At 44.7% G+C, this 15,921-nt stretch overlaps 1 protein-coding gene across 5 annotated transcripts in view; it reads left to right on the plus strand.

Annotated features, from left to right (window-relative positions):
• Nucleotides 1-15,921, plus strand: part of LOC128688923 (plexin-B) — a gene marked incomplete at its 3' end in the record, with an annotated part of 822,775 nt that overhangs the window by 423,587 nt on the left and 383,267 nt on the right.

Here is a 15,921-nt window from a genome sequence, read left to right on the forward strand (position 1 = left end):
GGAGCTGGGCAGATACTAAAGTCGGTGCCGGATCAGCCGGGCTGTGGTTCGTACGTTGCACTACGTGCGGCCAGCAGTAACAGCCTGGTTGATCAGGTTCTGATCCACCGGGAGGCCTGGTCGTGGACCGGGCCGCGGGGGCCCGGAATACCCTCCAGGTAGACTCCAGGAAGTCCCAACAGGGGCTTTTTATCAGTCAAGTCCCTGGCGAACGAAACGTCTTCGCAATAAAACGTCATAAATCCACATTGTGTGTGTTATTTACAGGCTGTTGCTATTCCTTTATATTACCATGCTGTCTTCATTCGTCGCCACGAAGATCAAGGTAAGTGCCAATGATTTGACCTATTTTATACTCTGTTATTGTTTTATATTCGGTTATTTTTCCATAACAAGAGTTGCGGAAACTTGACCTTGTTGAACTTATTTTGTGTTGTCTTCTGGAAGACATGGTTGATATGAGCTGGACATTTGATAAGTTCTCGATGGATGTCGCTCTCGTATATATTCTAGTGTCCTTTGCAAAGGATATAGTCATGTGACTGACGTCTCCGTCTATTTCGAATATGATAAAAAAAAGCATTGGGGCGAGTACTGTGCCTTGAGGAATCGAGCTTTTCGAAGTAGCAGCCGATAATTTTACTTTGTTGGCACTTTACTCTTTGCATTCTGTTACACTTTTCTCTTCCCTTCCACCCATGTTCTGCCCTCTATGCATTCTTCTACCCTTTATTTATGCACTTCACCTGTACCCATGCATTATCTCCATGCACTCCCTATCCTGCACCAATATACTGTACCCCTAATTAACGCATTCTATTACCATGTACTCTACCTATCATCTCCCCACGCCCTTCACCTATTTTGTAGCCATGCACTCCATTTATACCCCTGCAAAGTACCTCTGCACCTCACCTATCCAGAGCCCAGGCACTCCCACCTCCGGGGAGTGTAGTTTTAGAGGGCAGCAGATAACCTTAGCATACAGCCAAGGGTCTCATCTTATCTGTTCTCCCCGTGTACCTTTCTTGTTCTCTACTCGTGTTCCCATGTTAGGCCCGTTTTTTGTTCTGGCTACGTCGTGTTCTGCTGCGTTCAAGGTGCGTGTCCCCTCGGCCGCTCCCATGTCTAACATGTCCTGTCATGTTCCTCTCTGCTTCCCTTCACCTCTCTCCCTCCAACACTCTTAATTCTTTGCCTCCCTCCAACTATTACACCCCTACTCCAAACACACGTTTCTCTCTTTGCCTCCCTTCCCCCCTCCAACATTCATTTTCTCCCTTTTCTCCCTCAAACACGTACTCTGTCTGCCTCTACAAATCCTAATTAACTCTTAATATCCTCCCCCCCCCTCTCTCTCATTATATCTATACAATAAGATCACAGTAAACAGGTGATATCAGAATATGCAAAAACAACCAATGTGAAAGGATAATGAAATTCCAAGCGATTTCGTGACTTCTCACATTATCAAGGGCCTGATCAACGAGGTTGTTAATGCTGGCTGCACGTAGTCCAGTGTACGAACCACAGCCCGGCTGATCCGGTACTGACTTTAGGTATCTGTCCAGCTCCCTCTTGAAGACAACCAGGGGTCTATTGGTAATTCCCTTTCTGGCTGGTGGGAGGCTGTTGAAAAAGTCTTGGGCCCCTGACACTTATTGTGTTTTCTCTTAGTGTACTAATGGCGCCCCTACTTTTCATTGGCGGTATATATTGCATCACCTGCCAAGTCTTCTGCTTTCCTAGGGAGTGATTTCTGTGTGCAGATTAGGGACCAGTCCCTCCAGGATCTTCCAGGTGTAGATTATGATGTATCTCTCTCGCCTGTGCTCCAGGTAATAAAATCTGTCAGCCAGGGCTTGGAGACTTCGGTTAGGGTGATCAGGACACCCATATGCTGGTAGGCGGCTGCTTATCTACCATCTGGTGAGGCCCACATTACACCCATCACCCCCACCCACCGACCATCCTCGTCTTTACCGTCACCTCCACCCACCGACTATCCTCGTCTTTACCATCGCCTCCACCCACCGACCCCCCTCTACTCTCCCATCACCCCCACCCACCGACCAGCCTCTACTCTCCCATCACCCTCACCCACCGACCAGCCTCTACTTTCCCATCACCCCCACCCACCGACCAGCCTCTACTCTCCCATCACCCCCACCCACCGACCAGCCTCTACTTTCCCATCATCTCCACCCAACGACCAGCCTCTACTTTCCCATCATCTCCACCCACCGACCAGCCTCTACTTTCCCATCATCTCCACCCAACGACCAGCCTCTACTCCCATCCCCCCACCGACCAGCCTCTCTTTCATCCCACCACTGACCAGCCTCTCTCCATCACCTCACACCGACCATCCTTCTCTTTCCCATCCCCACCCACTGACCAGCCTCTCTCTCCAAACCCACCCACCGACCAGCCTCTCTCTCCATCATCCACTCCACGACAGCCTCTACTTCCATCACCCACCCACACCAGCCTCTACTTCCATCATCTCACAACGACCAGCCTCTCTCCATCTCTCCACCCACACTCACTCTCTTTCTCTCTCTCCCGCCTCTCTCTCCTCTCCACTTCTTTCTTTCTCTTCTCTTCTCTTCCTCTTTCCTCTCTCTCTCTCTCTCTCTTCTCTTTCTCTCTCTCTCTCTCTCTTCTCTCTCTCTCTCCTCTCTCTCTCTCTCTCTCTCTCTCTCTCTCTCTCTCTCTCTCTCTCTCTCTCTTTCTCTCTCACGAAAATTGTGGACGATGGAACCAAAATCAACATCTTTATTTGTGAGGCATTTATTGGTGAGTTGCTGTACCTTCCTACCTGTTGGTGAGTCTAGGGTCATTTGTTATTTCTAGCCCTCATTCTTTTCTTTATAAACAACTCTTTTTCCCCGACGCTGCGGTCACCTTAACATGGTGTTCGGAAGAAAGGGATGCTGCTTCTTCCGGAGGTGAGCCAAGGTTTCTACCGTGTGTTTGTCCAAGAAGCACGTCTGTTATTTGGGCGTAAATGACGGGGAATACTTTCAATTTCGTCAAAATTCGTTCAGACTTGTAGTCTATAATTTGGAACGAATTATGGATATGGCTTGAGGAATGCTAATAGTGTTTTCATTTCCCTGTGATGGTGATTGCTGTAATATGACAGTAAGTTCGTAGCCAAAGTAGTAAGTTAGAGATGATAATAGCAAGTTAGCAAGGCTCGAAGCAAATTGAAAATGTTGGCAGCAAATTGATGAGGTTAGTAAATGTTTATTTTGTAAGCATTGAATAACAACGCGGTTATAGTGCTTTTAAAATCATACAAATCAGACTGGTTAAATCAGGTTATTAAGGAGGTGTAAACTTTGTTGACCCTCAGTGAAACGAACTGGGACAGAAAAATGAAAAGATTAAACGAGGGCTGAGAACTAGAAGCTACTGATGCAAAGCCAAGATACAGTCGTGGGAAAGATAGCAGACAAAAGAGAAACAGAGGAGGAAGAGTGTGAGAGATTGGTGTAATAAACTGCAGAGGAAACAAGGTATAGAGTTAAGCACCTGAGTTTCCTGCTCCGTGCTGAGAGGTATATATTGTACAGGTAAAAAAGGGGTATAATAAGCATTATGGGAGCTGGAGTACAGAACTGTGAATGTGAGTAGTGACGAGCGTACCTGAGCAAATGACGAGGAGGGCGGTCAAAATAAGTGGGAGCAGCAGTCGCGGTGAGAATAGTCATAACCCGCTGCATTAGTACTCATGTAATCAACGCCGGATGCTCACTGCCGGCTCCTGCACGCATTAAAAACCAAATGCCGCTCGCAATTGCAAGTGTGTGGGGGTGGGATAGGGACTGCTCTGCGGTATGTGCCTGCGGGGGGAAGAGTTCCGGCTTCTGGCCTCGCCTCTTGACCTCTAAGGGGCCTTCATTTACTTCTGAAGCCAAATATGTAGTTTGTTTAAACTATCCATTTGTTCTTACTTATTTGCAGCTGGTGACCTCTAGCTTTTGGGTTATAACTTTTGATCTTTATTTGACAGGTAGAGTTCTACGCAAACCCCTTTTGGTACCGTCATATGTAATACTTCATGTAAAGGAGTCTGCTTACTGTTAAGGAATGTGATACATCCCAATTATATAATATACATGGAACTCATTCACTGCTTGCACAGGAAACACTAAGAATATACTCTGGAAAACTCAAGTGAGAGATATCATAATAACATGGAAATTACTCTGCACACAAAATAATCCTGTTTTTGAGAGAAAGATAAAGCTTAAAGTTTCATAAGAATCCCAGAGAAAAAGTAAGGCCGTGAGCACCATAAGAGGCCAGTGTGTAAATATCTACGATCCAAGAATTTAGCCTTCTTCTAACCATTGCCGGAACAAAGATAGAAATTTTCTTGATGGTAATCTTACACATTTACCCAATATACAAATTCTCAGTCTTCATAAATGTTTCATACAAACCCCAGAGCTTTCAGAGGTGTTCTTAATTTTACTTTTTTAAAAGAAAACTTAATACTAGAAGTAACATTAATGTTCAATAATCAGAGTACATTAGGAGTATCATCGAACTTTTTATTGTGCACCAGTTGTTGATTCCGCTGGATCATCGTCCCGGCGCTACGGTCCCAGCCCAGCCTCTTAGTTGATGACATAATCAACAAGTTTAAAAGCGATACACACTGCATAAATTTCACGTAAAAAATGTCTACCTTGTCAAAGAAGTTTTAAACGACGTCCCTCGAGAATGTAAATTTAGTAGCAAATTTATGAATTTATTTAGCCTCTCAATACACTGCGGACTATGAAAGTGAGGTGATCCAGTCTTTTGAAGCATTTCTCGAAATATGCAAATAGCTCCAAGCAGTTTGCATGTACAGTCTTCCTTGTATACGTCTCTCTCTACTCATCCCCACCAGTGGACACCAAAAATATTGTGAGCTGAAGTATGTCGTCCTCCACCTTTAACCCCTTCCCTTTCTCTGCGAGCCTGCTGCCTCTACTGCTACACCGTCCTCACCAGCAAGATCTTCCCTTCCTCTTACTCCTTTATTATCTATAGATTCTTAACCTTTTTCCTCTCAACTTGTGCCTTCTTTCTTTGGAGAGTTCACGCTTCCCTCACCTTTTCCCTGCACGAGCTGCAAGAATGCTCATCATTCTTTTCTGCTGCCAACTAGAGTTCTTCGTCGTGGTACTTTATTCATGTCTAGCTCACCTGCAGAAGCCTCCACTGTCGTTCCTCTCCTTTGTTATTATCTGTTTTATGTTATTTGTAATGGTTGTGGAGATCATCGCCCCTGACTCTCGGTCTTAGACAAGGCCTCTTAAATACGAAAGAACCTCAGAAACATACAGGAAATAGATGTGTCTTGAATGCGATAAAAAATGTGTAAGTTTCATACATCATCTAACGCACCTGAGACAAAAAATAGATCGGTAATCGTACCCTATTGCAAAACATTGAGCAAGCTTTCATAGCACACTCATGTGAGTAGTACCTTCCTGGATGGTTGCTGTCTACCCGCCAAATGTCTTATTCTGCCAACCCACTACTAGGGAGAGTGGCAGTGTTGGGAGTGTCTGATAAGTGTACATTGTGGGAGTCTGGTGAGTGTATGAATGTTGCAGGTTTGTGATAAGTATAAGCTGCGGAAGTCTGGCGAGTGTGATTTGCGTGTCTGATGTATTTGTGTGTGAGTTGTGTGTGTGCGCGTGCGTGCGTGTTCGTGTGCATGTGTGTGTTGCTTGTGTCTGCCACCACTTGACTCACTTGAAGGTGTTACTCTTGCCAGTCTGCTTTGTCAGTTGGACACACTCATGATTGAAAACTCGAGAGCTACGTAAGGGACTCCTCCTCTTGCTTCTGTTTCTTGCTGCTCTTTGTTTGTTATTGTTTGTTCTAGTTGGCTGTTTATGCTCCTCTTCATACTTGATATATTTATAACTTTGTTGGCGGTACTGATAATAGAGTTGGTACTGCAGCTGATGACACCACTGCTAAGGATGCTTGTAGTAGGCACCAGTGCCACTGGTTTCCCTTCTACATTTGTGTAGTTGAACCAAAAAAAGAAAGAAAGCGGAGATGGGACTCTGTCACTGCCATCTGGGTGATATCAAGATTTTTTATGTATCCGTGGAATTGGACTGGCCAGTGGGCAGGCAGAGGACTCATTCCTTGTACCCTTTATCACTTCCTTCCATAGGCCACCATGGCCCACCCTCCATAACCCTGGTTCATCCAGTGCCATCACACTGGTGTTTTATGAGGGGGGGATCTCGACCCATTGCAAAGCCACGTCTTAGATCAGACTAATAGGACATCTGAGGGCGAGGCGACTTGTTCTTCGTACTTGGCTTGTGCAATGGCGATTGGCTTCCGGAACGCACGGAGAGAGAAGTGGGGAGGAGGGAGGTAGGGAGGGAACTTGTTCGTGTATGGTGTGTGAATCCGGCGTTATGGAGACCATTCTTTATATCAGTATAACAGATCTTGCACAGGGTGTAGGCAAGTGTTCCATAAAGAGCGGGCGGCCGTCTCTCCCTCACCCTGCCCAGAATACTATCACCCAGGATGCAACCTTAGTGCCACATGGTTCTCTCTCTCTCTCTCTCTCTCTCTCTCTCTCTCTCTCTCTCTCTCTCTCTCTCTCTCTCTCTCTCTCTCTCTCTTCCATTGCATAGAACTCATTTTAAATAAAGTCTTCAATGTCTATACGTTTAAAGACATACCTTTTCATTTATGTATAATATAAATATACATGTTTTTTTTATCTCAATTACTCTCTCTGCTTCTCTCCTCTTAAATTTTAAGAACTCATTTAATTTAATCTCTAAATTTCAACTTTTAAAAGATATATTTGATTATGTTAATTTAAAATAAATTTGTAATAATAAAACTAACCTTACTAAAAATATTTTTTTACTTAATCGAATGATAAATGTATATTAGATAAGTTTACAAAATTTAATGCAAACCTGTATTCTTAGACTCAAGACGAAAGCATCGTTGCGTATTAAAGACCTTCTAAAATCGCAAATTTTTACCTATTCGGAACGATATATATATATATTATATATATATATATATATATATATATATATAATATATATATATATATATATATATATATAATATGAGAGAGAGCAGTAATTGTCGTAGTAGTAGTAGTATGCTATGGAAGACAGGCAGTAAGCCGACACGTAGTAAATTTAAGTCAAGCATACACGTGTTTAAACATTTCAATTTTACAACTAAAATAAAGTTGCTAATCTTATAGCTTTTATGTAGTTTTCGTATGTATTTAATAACATTAACATCAGAGAAATATTAGTGGTAGTTGCAACAGGAGGTTGTAGCAGAAGCAGCAGTAGTAGTACTTGAAGCCGCAGTAGTAGTAAGTGATGATGGTAGTAGTAGTAGTAGGAACAAAAGCGGCTAGGGTAGTAGTAGTAGTAGTAGCAACAGTACTAGTAGTTTTACTGCAACTTAATAGTAGCTAAAACTGCTGTGAATTATTCAGTATTTAGTTGTAATGTTTATTAGTAATACTTCTTATATTTGTTTGCCATTTTGTAAGTATAAATGCTTCAAGCTGTGGTTTTTGCTTTTATAATCTTTCGACTTTTCTACCGGACCTCCTCTTCCACGTACAGAAGTTATTACGTTGGTTATTAGTTTTATATATATATATATATAAAGCACGTTTCTCTTTAGTCTGTGAGGTTTTCCAGGTATTTATTGGCTGTTTTCTTGGAGAACAACTGAGTTATTCCTACCACTCTGGTGCACAGATCAAGGGAATTGTTTGCATTACTTTCTTCATATATAAGTATGAGGACAAACACAAGTTGTAGAGGCTAAGTTTTATCGGGACAGAGTTTCGCTCTGTGTAATTGACCTGATCTCTGTTCTGACACAGCTCTGCACAGAGCTAAACGTTGTCCAGGTGAAAACTTGTGATGCAACTTGTGTTCTTGTCTTCAATAAACAACAAGTTGGGACGAGACTTTGAAATCGAGTCTCTTTCCAGCTTCGTGTTTCCATACCTAAATGGTTCTGCTTACATTTATATCAATGTACTAGCAACATATGGCGACCAAGTTTGTGTTGCTACGCTCTGCAAGTGGCCTCGGAGACCCTTAAGGAGTGTGCGAGTCTGGCGTGGGCCTCGTTTACCTCCATCTCCGTAATTTGCAGTCCCCGGTGATGACCATTGCGGTCTTTAAGGAGCGTCGAAGGTGACTTCGGTGCCTAATATGGGAGTTCTGAAGGGGTTATCACGGGTTACGTTGTGGTTGGTGTGGACAGAGTTTGGACGACGCTGAATCACACCTGCGTTTATGAGCCATTTTCACTGCTGATTTATTTATTTTCAGATTTTACTCGATGGCAAGTTTATTGAAGAGTGTCGCTTATCACTTGAGGAAACATAATAACTGAAGACAGTGCATTACAGCAAAATTAATTAATTCTTCGTTTGGCTGTCTCAACATTCAAGAAGCGCTTACATTTAAAGTTTACCATTAAATAATTGAAGCAAATCTTGCATGTCTTAATAGTGCTATTAATATATTTGTATATATACAAATGGTTATAACTTTGACCATAATTGTTAAAGGGGTGGACCGGTAAACCAGCGGAAAGCCTCGGTCAAATGACCAAAATCTCCAAAGGCGGGTCATCATATGACCAAGAACCTCGTCAGGAAACACTTGTCCTGTTTCCTCACAAACTTTACCTAACCTGCTACTTACTGATCTTAGTTGCAACATCCTTATATTGGTGGTATTAATTCTATAATCCTGTATTCTGCTACATTCTTACATATAGTGCAGCAGTGTGTTTAGTGTATTCTTCTCCCCACACATATTTCATAGTGTTGTCTCCCATGGAGCTGCTACACCAGCCTGTCGCATACACAAGTGACCTTAACAAATATTAACCACCCATCTCGTCTCTTTAATATGTCCTCCTTTTTTTCCATAACATATGTTTTATTTAATGTTATAGCCATTCACTTTTTTTTAACTTACCTCTCGTATCTAAATCGTCTATATTATTAACGGGCATTTTCCATGCAATCTGCTGCATTTTTTCTCCCATCCAGTTGTGTGTTTCCTGGTGTCGGTTCATCAACTCTCATACCCTGCCATGTTAACATGAGAAGGTATCCACACAAATTTTCTAAAAAGGAAAAACAAAAATGAAATTATTTCTACTGTTGTAACCAATTGGTAGGGCAAGGTAGTATTTCAAGTCCTCAGGTGCGCCTGTGTGACTGCTAGCCGCTACTTAAATTTTAAGACTCATTACACCTGCCGTTCACTGGACAGTCATGGCTAATTGCTATTTTTTTGTGTTTACTTTAGAGTCATGGGTAAGATTTTTACCCTAAAAAGTGCACTGAACAGCCTTATTTAGTTTGTTGTAGGTTTTTTAGGTGCAGATAAGACCTTGGTTATCAGAAATATGAAGTGATAGCGGAAGGGAACTGAGTTTGAAGTTGGTCGTGCATGTAGTGTCTTGCTTACACTGGATCTACTTTGAAGTGGTTACCTGGAGGTTACCTGGAGGTTACCTGGAGGTTATTCCGGGGATCAACGCCCCCGCGGCCCGGTCCATGACCAGGCCTCCCGATGGATAAGGGCCTGATCAACTAGGCTGTTACTGCTGGCCGCACGCAGTCCAACGTACGAGCCACAGCCCGGCTGATCCGGCACTGACTTTAGGTATCTGTCCAGCTCTCTCTTGAAGGCAGCCAGGGGTTTATTGGCAATTCCCCTAATGCTTGATGGGAGGCTGTTGAACAGTTTTGGGCCCCGAACACTTATGGTGTTTTCTCTTAGTGTACCAATGGCGCCCCTACTTTTTATTGGGGGCATTTTGCATCGCCTGCCCAGTCTTTTACTTTCGTAGGGAGTGATTTGTGTGTGCAGATTTGGGACCATTCCTTCCAAGATTTTCGAAGTGTAGATTATGATATAACTCTCCCTCCTGCGTTCCAACGAGTACAAGTCAAGTGCTTCCAAGCGTTCCCAGTAGTTAAGGTGCTTGACAGAACTTATACGTGCAGTAAAGGATCTCTGTACACTCTCCAGATCTGCGATTTCACCTGCTTTGAATGGAGATGTTAATGTACAGCAGTATTCCGCCATCGCTTTTTTATTATGCCTGTTGGGTTAGAATGTTGGTATTGTGACACTTTAATATACATACCTGTCTATGTTATGCCTAATAGACTATGAATGTGGTGGTTTATTGTGAAAAATGTATTGTGTATAGTGGACGGTGATGATGGTAAAATCACTGTTAGTGGTCCAGCTGAGTTGTGGTAGTGGTTAGGTCGTAGAAAGCACTGCTGGTGGTCCGGCTGAACTGTGGTAGTGGTTAGGTCGTAGAGGTAAAGTGATGAACTTTAGCGTTTGGTATTATATATTGGTGGTTTTCATCGTGGTGTTAGTCCAAATGTGGGTTGGTGGTTTTGTCGTGTTTACTAAAGGGATACTGTCGCTGGTGTAGGTGCATGTGTTGCAGTGTTCTTGTGTTTGATAGTAGTTGTGGTTGTCATGTTTTAGTGTTGGTAGTGGTGGTGGTGTTGGTGGTTGAGAGGTCAGGGGTGTTGAGAGTCCTGGAGAGATTGTATCAACTGAGCCTCGCCCAGGGCAGGAAGACCCACTGATTTTACTGCCCTCTCTCCCTCCTTCCTCTCTAGTTCTTTCTACCATTTTTATCCATCTCTCTTCTTTCTCGTATCTCCTCCCTCTATGCCCCCCTCTAGCCCTACTCACTATGTGCCACATATCTACCACTGTCCTCCCTATCTACTTTACCCTCTCACATCCTGGCGCTTCCTAAACTTCTCGGTCTAACGTCATCCTTAATAGGTCTAGCGTCATTCCATTTCTTAGCTTAGATTTTCTGCGCCATACCCATGTACTATGGCGGCAATATTATAGGCAATCAGCCTACAATATTTGCCTGTTCCCCGCCGCTTTCTGCATCTCCGTCGTCACCACCGCCACCACCTCTTCTTGTATCTACTGAATATATTTAGGTTTGTCATTCCTGTTTGCTCACATTTGGTACAGTTAACAAAGCCGGTCGTCTGGCCTCGCCCTGCATCCCGCCGCCCTGATCAGCAGGGCTGTGGTGCATACGTTGGGTGACGCTCACCAACAACCTGATCGCTCCAGCTATCAACCAGGAGGCCTGGTCTGGGACCGGATCTCTGACCTCTGGAATTAACTACATGTAACCTACAAGTAACCTAATTTTGCTTACATAAAACATTGTGTAGATTCTGCGTCGACCACTTTCTAACCATTCTAAAGATAAAAACGTATTTCTTATCATCCCTGTGACTCTGTGCTTTTGATTTCCAGTGGGGCTGCGGGTCTCCGGCAGCAACAGCCTGGTTTACCAGGGTAACACCCGGCCCATGGCCGGGCTCCGGGATTAGAAAGACTCTCGAAACTCATCAAGGGTATATGAGTTGTGCTCTTATGTACCTGAGATCCGCCTCTCAAACAGACTCTCCCTGTCCACCCTACAAACTCCTTTCAGTATTTTGTACGTCTCAGTCATGTCACCTCTGGTCCTTCTCTTCTCTAATGTCGTTAGATTTAGCATCAGACGAGCCTGGCTCGGGGCCAGGCTCCTGGAGTAGAAAAACTCGAAACTCGTCAAACTCATCAATACGTCATACCCCCCTCAGCGCGCGCGCGCGGCGTGTGTGTGTGTGTGTGTGTGTGTGTGTGTGTGTGTGTGTGTGTGTGTGTGTGTGTGTATGTATGTATGTGTACTCACCTAGTTGTACTCACCTAGTTGAGGTTGCGGGGGTCGAGTCCGAGCTCCTGGCCCCGCCTCTTCACTGATCGCTACTAGGTCACTCTCCCTGAGCCGTGAGCTTTATCGTACCTCTGCTTAAAGCTATGTATGGATCCTGCCTCCACTACATCGCTTCCCAAACTATTCCACTTACTGACTACTCTGTGGCTGAAGAAATACTTCCTAACATCCCTGTGATTCATCTGTGTCTTTAGCTTCCAACTGTGTCCCCTTGTTACTGTGTCCAATCTCTGGAACATCCTGTTTTTGTCCACCTTGTCAATTCCTCTCAGTATTTTGTATGTCGTTATCATGTCCCCCCTATCTCTCCTGTCCTCCAGTGTCGTCAGGTTGATTTCCCTTAACCTCTCCTCGTAGGACATACCTCTTAGCTCTGGGACTAGTCTTGTTGCAAACCTTTGCACTTTCTCTAGTTTCTTTACGTGCTTGGCTAGGTGTGGGTTCCAAACTGGTGCCGCATACTCCAATATGGGCCTAACGTATACGGTGTACAGGGTCCTGAACGATTCCTTATTAAGATGTCGGAATGCTGTTCTGAGGTTTGCTAGGCGCCCATATGCTGCAGCAGTTATTTGGTTGATGTGCGCTTCAGGAGATGTGCCTGGTGTTATACTCACCCCAAGATCTTTTTCCTTGAGTGAGGTTTGTAGTCTCTGACCCCCTAGACTGTACTCCGTTTGCGGCCTTCTTTGCCCTTCCCCAATCTTCATGACTTTGCACTTGGTGGGATTGAACTCCAGGAGCCAATTGCTGGACCAGTTCTGCAGCCTGTCCAGATCCCTTTGTAGTTCTGCCTGGTCTTCGATCGAGTGTATTCTTCTCATCAACTTCACGTCATCTGCAAACAGGGACACCTCAGAGTCTATTCCTTCCGTCATGTCGTTCACAAATACCAGAAACAGCACTGGTCCTAGGACTGACCCCTGCGGGACCCCGCTGGTCACAGGTGCCCACTCTGACACCTCGCCACGTACCATGACTCGCTGCTGTCTTCCTGACAAGTATTCCCTGATCCATTGTAGTGCCTTCCCTGTTATCCCTGCTTGGTCCTCCAGTTTTTGCACCAATCTCTTGTGTGGAACTGTGTCAAACGCCTTCTTGCAGTCCAAGAAAATGCAATCCACCCACCCCTCTCTCTCTTGTCTTACTGCTGTCACCATGTCATAGAACTCCAGTAGGTTTGTGACACAGGATTTCCCGTCCCTGAAACCATGCTGGCTGCTGTTGATGAGATCATTCCTTTCTAGGTGTTCCACCACTCTTCTCCTGATAATCTTCTCCATGATTTTGCATACTATACATGTCAGTGACACTGGTCTGTAGTTTAATGCTTCATGTCTGTCTCCTTTTTTAAAGATTGGGACTACATTTGCTGTCTTCCATGCCTCAGGCAATCTCCCTGTTTCGATAGATGTATTGAATATTGTTGTTAGGGGTACACATAGCGCCTCTGCTCCCTCTCTCAATACCCATGGGGAGATGTTATCTGGCCCCATTGCCTTTGAGGTATCTAGCTCACTCAGAAGCCTCTTCACTTCTTCCTCGGTTGTGTGCACTGTGTCCAGCACTTGGTGGTGTGCCCCACCTCTCCGTCTTTCTGGAGTCCCTTCTGTCTCCTCTGTGAACACTTCTTTGAATCTCTTGTTGAGTTCTTCACATACTTCCCGGTCATTTCCTGTTGTCTCTCCTCCTTCCTTCCTTAGCCTGATTACCTGGTCCTTGACTGTTGTTTTCCTCCTGATGTGGCTGTACAACAGTTTCGGGTCAGATTTGGCTTTCGCTGCTATGCCATTTTCATATTGTCTTTGGGCCTCCCTTCTTATCTGTGCATATTCATTTCTGGCTCTACGACTGTTCTCCTTATTCTCCTGGGTCCTTTGCCTTCTATATTTCTTCCATTCCCTAGCACACTTGGTTTTTGCCTCCCTGCACCTTTGGGTAAACCATGGGCTCATCCTGGCTTTTTCATTACTCCTGTTACCCTTGGGTACAAACCTCTCCTCAGCCTCCTTGCATTTTATTGCTACATATTCCATCATCTCATTAACTGGTTTCCCTGCCAGTTCTCTGTCCCACTGAACCCCGTTCAGGTAGTTCCTCATTCCTGTGTAGTCCCCTTTCTTGTAGTTTGGCTTCATTCGTCCTGGCCTTCCTGCTTCTCCCTCCACTTGTAGCTCTACTGTGTATTCGAAGCTTACAACCACATGGTCACTGGCCCCAAGGGGTCTTTCATATGTGATGTCCTCGATATCTGCACTACTGAAGGTGAATACTAAGTCCAGCCTTGCTGGTTCATCCTCTCCTCTCTCTCTTGTAGTGTCCCTTACGTGTTGGTACATGAAGTTCTCCAGTACCACCTCCATCATCTTAGCCCTCCAAGTATCTTGGCCCCCATGTGGGTCCAAGTTCTCCCAATCTATCTCCTTGTGGTTAAAGTCACCCATGATCAGGAGCTTTGCCCTGCATGCATGAGCTCTTCTGGCCACTCTAGCTAGTGTGTCAACCATCGCTCTATTGCTCTCGTCGTACTCTTGCCTTGGCCTCCTGCTGTTCTGTGGTGGGTTATACATCACTGCTATTACCACCTTGGGACCTCCAGAGTGAAGTGTTCCCACTAAGTAATCACTTTCTTCTCCGCTATCTTCTCTCTCCAGCTCATCAAAATTCCAGCGATTTTTGATCAGCAACGCCACTCCTCCACCCCCCCTGTTCCCTCTGTCTTTCCTCAGGATTTGGTATCCCGTTGGAAAGATGGCATCTGTTATCATACCTGTAAGCTTGGTTTCTGTGAGAGCTATGATGTCCGGTGATGCGTCTTTGACTCTTTCTTGCCACTCCTCCCACTTATTTGTTATTCCATCAGCGTTTGTGTACCATACCTTCAGTTTCCTTTCCAACACTGTGGTTTGGGGGGCCTGTGAGGGTGGGAGACCTGGTGGCATACTGTGGGGTTCTATAGCTTGGTGTTGGGTGGAGGCTGTGGGTATGGATTGTAGGGTGTGTTGGGATGGTGTGATAGGTTGTATGGTTCTGAGAGTAGTTGTGTGTGTGCTTGCCCTTGCTGTTCTGTCCTGCTCTGACAGACCTCTGCTCTGTGTGTGTGTGTGTGTGTGTGTGTGTGTGTGTGTGTGTGTGTGTGTGTGTGTGTGTGTGTGTGTGTGTATGTATGTATGTATGTGTCCTTGCCGCTCCACCTGCGTCCATCTGTGATTTCTGTCAACTTGATAACTTCGGTGCCACAACAATACCGTCTCTAAATACCTCATCCCGATGCTTATATCACATGTGCCACCTCCCACTTAAGCCAGCTTTTGCACTATCTTCACTACCCATTACTTGGCTATATTCCTATCACAAGCCATCCCTGCACCCTCTCCTCCTCCCCCTCACACCACAAAACCTTTCACTCTCCACTACCAAAATGCCACCAACCACTTCACAGTATCAGTGTTACTGCCTTCACTTGCTCCCTTCCTCTTCAATTTTCCCTCAGATAGCCCCTCCCTTTCTTCATCTTCCTTCCCTTGCCCCGTCCTTCCTATATATTCTTTTTCCCCTAATCTTTTCACTTAATGTCATTTCCATAATCTCCCCATAATCTGGGGAGATGGATCTTCAACTTCTTAACAAATCGAACACAAAGAGTAGTGGTCAACAGAGTTAAATCGGAGGCTGCCATAGTGAAGAGCTCTGTTCCACAAGGCACAGTACTCGCCCCCATCTTATTCCTTATCCTCATATCAGACATAGACAGAGATATACACCACAGCACCGTATCATCCTTTGCGGATGATGCTAGGATCTGTATGAGGCTGTCATCTGCTGAGGACGTGGTTAGCCTCCAAGAAGATATAAACAAAGTTTTCCAGTGGGCAACGGTAAACAATATGATGTTCAATGAGGACAAATTCCAACTACTCCGTTATGGAAAACTGGAGGAGATAATAACTAGAACAGAGTATACTACTGACTCCGGCCATACAATAGAGCGGAAAAATAATGTAAGGGGCCTGGGAGTAGTAATGTCTGAGGATCTCACTTTCAAGGATCACAACAGTGCCACGATCGCACGTGCAAAGA

Source organism: Cherax quadricarinatus, chromosome 16 (genome assembly GCF_038502225.1).
Source record: "Cherax quadricarinatus isolate ZL_2023a chromosome 16, ASM3850222v1, whole genome shotgun sequence".
Taxonomy (NCBI): domain Eukaryota; kingdom Metazoa; phylum Arthropoda; class Malacostraca; order Decapoda; family Parastacidae; genus Cherax; species Cherax quadricarinatus.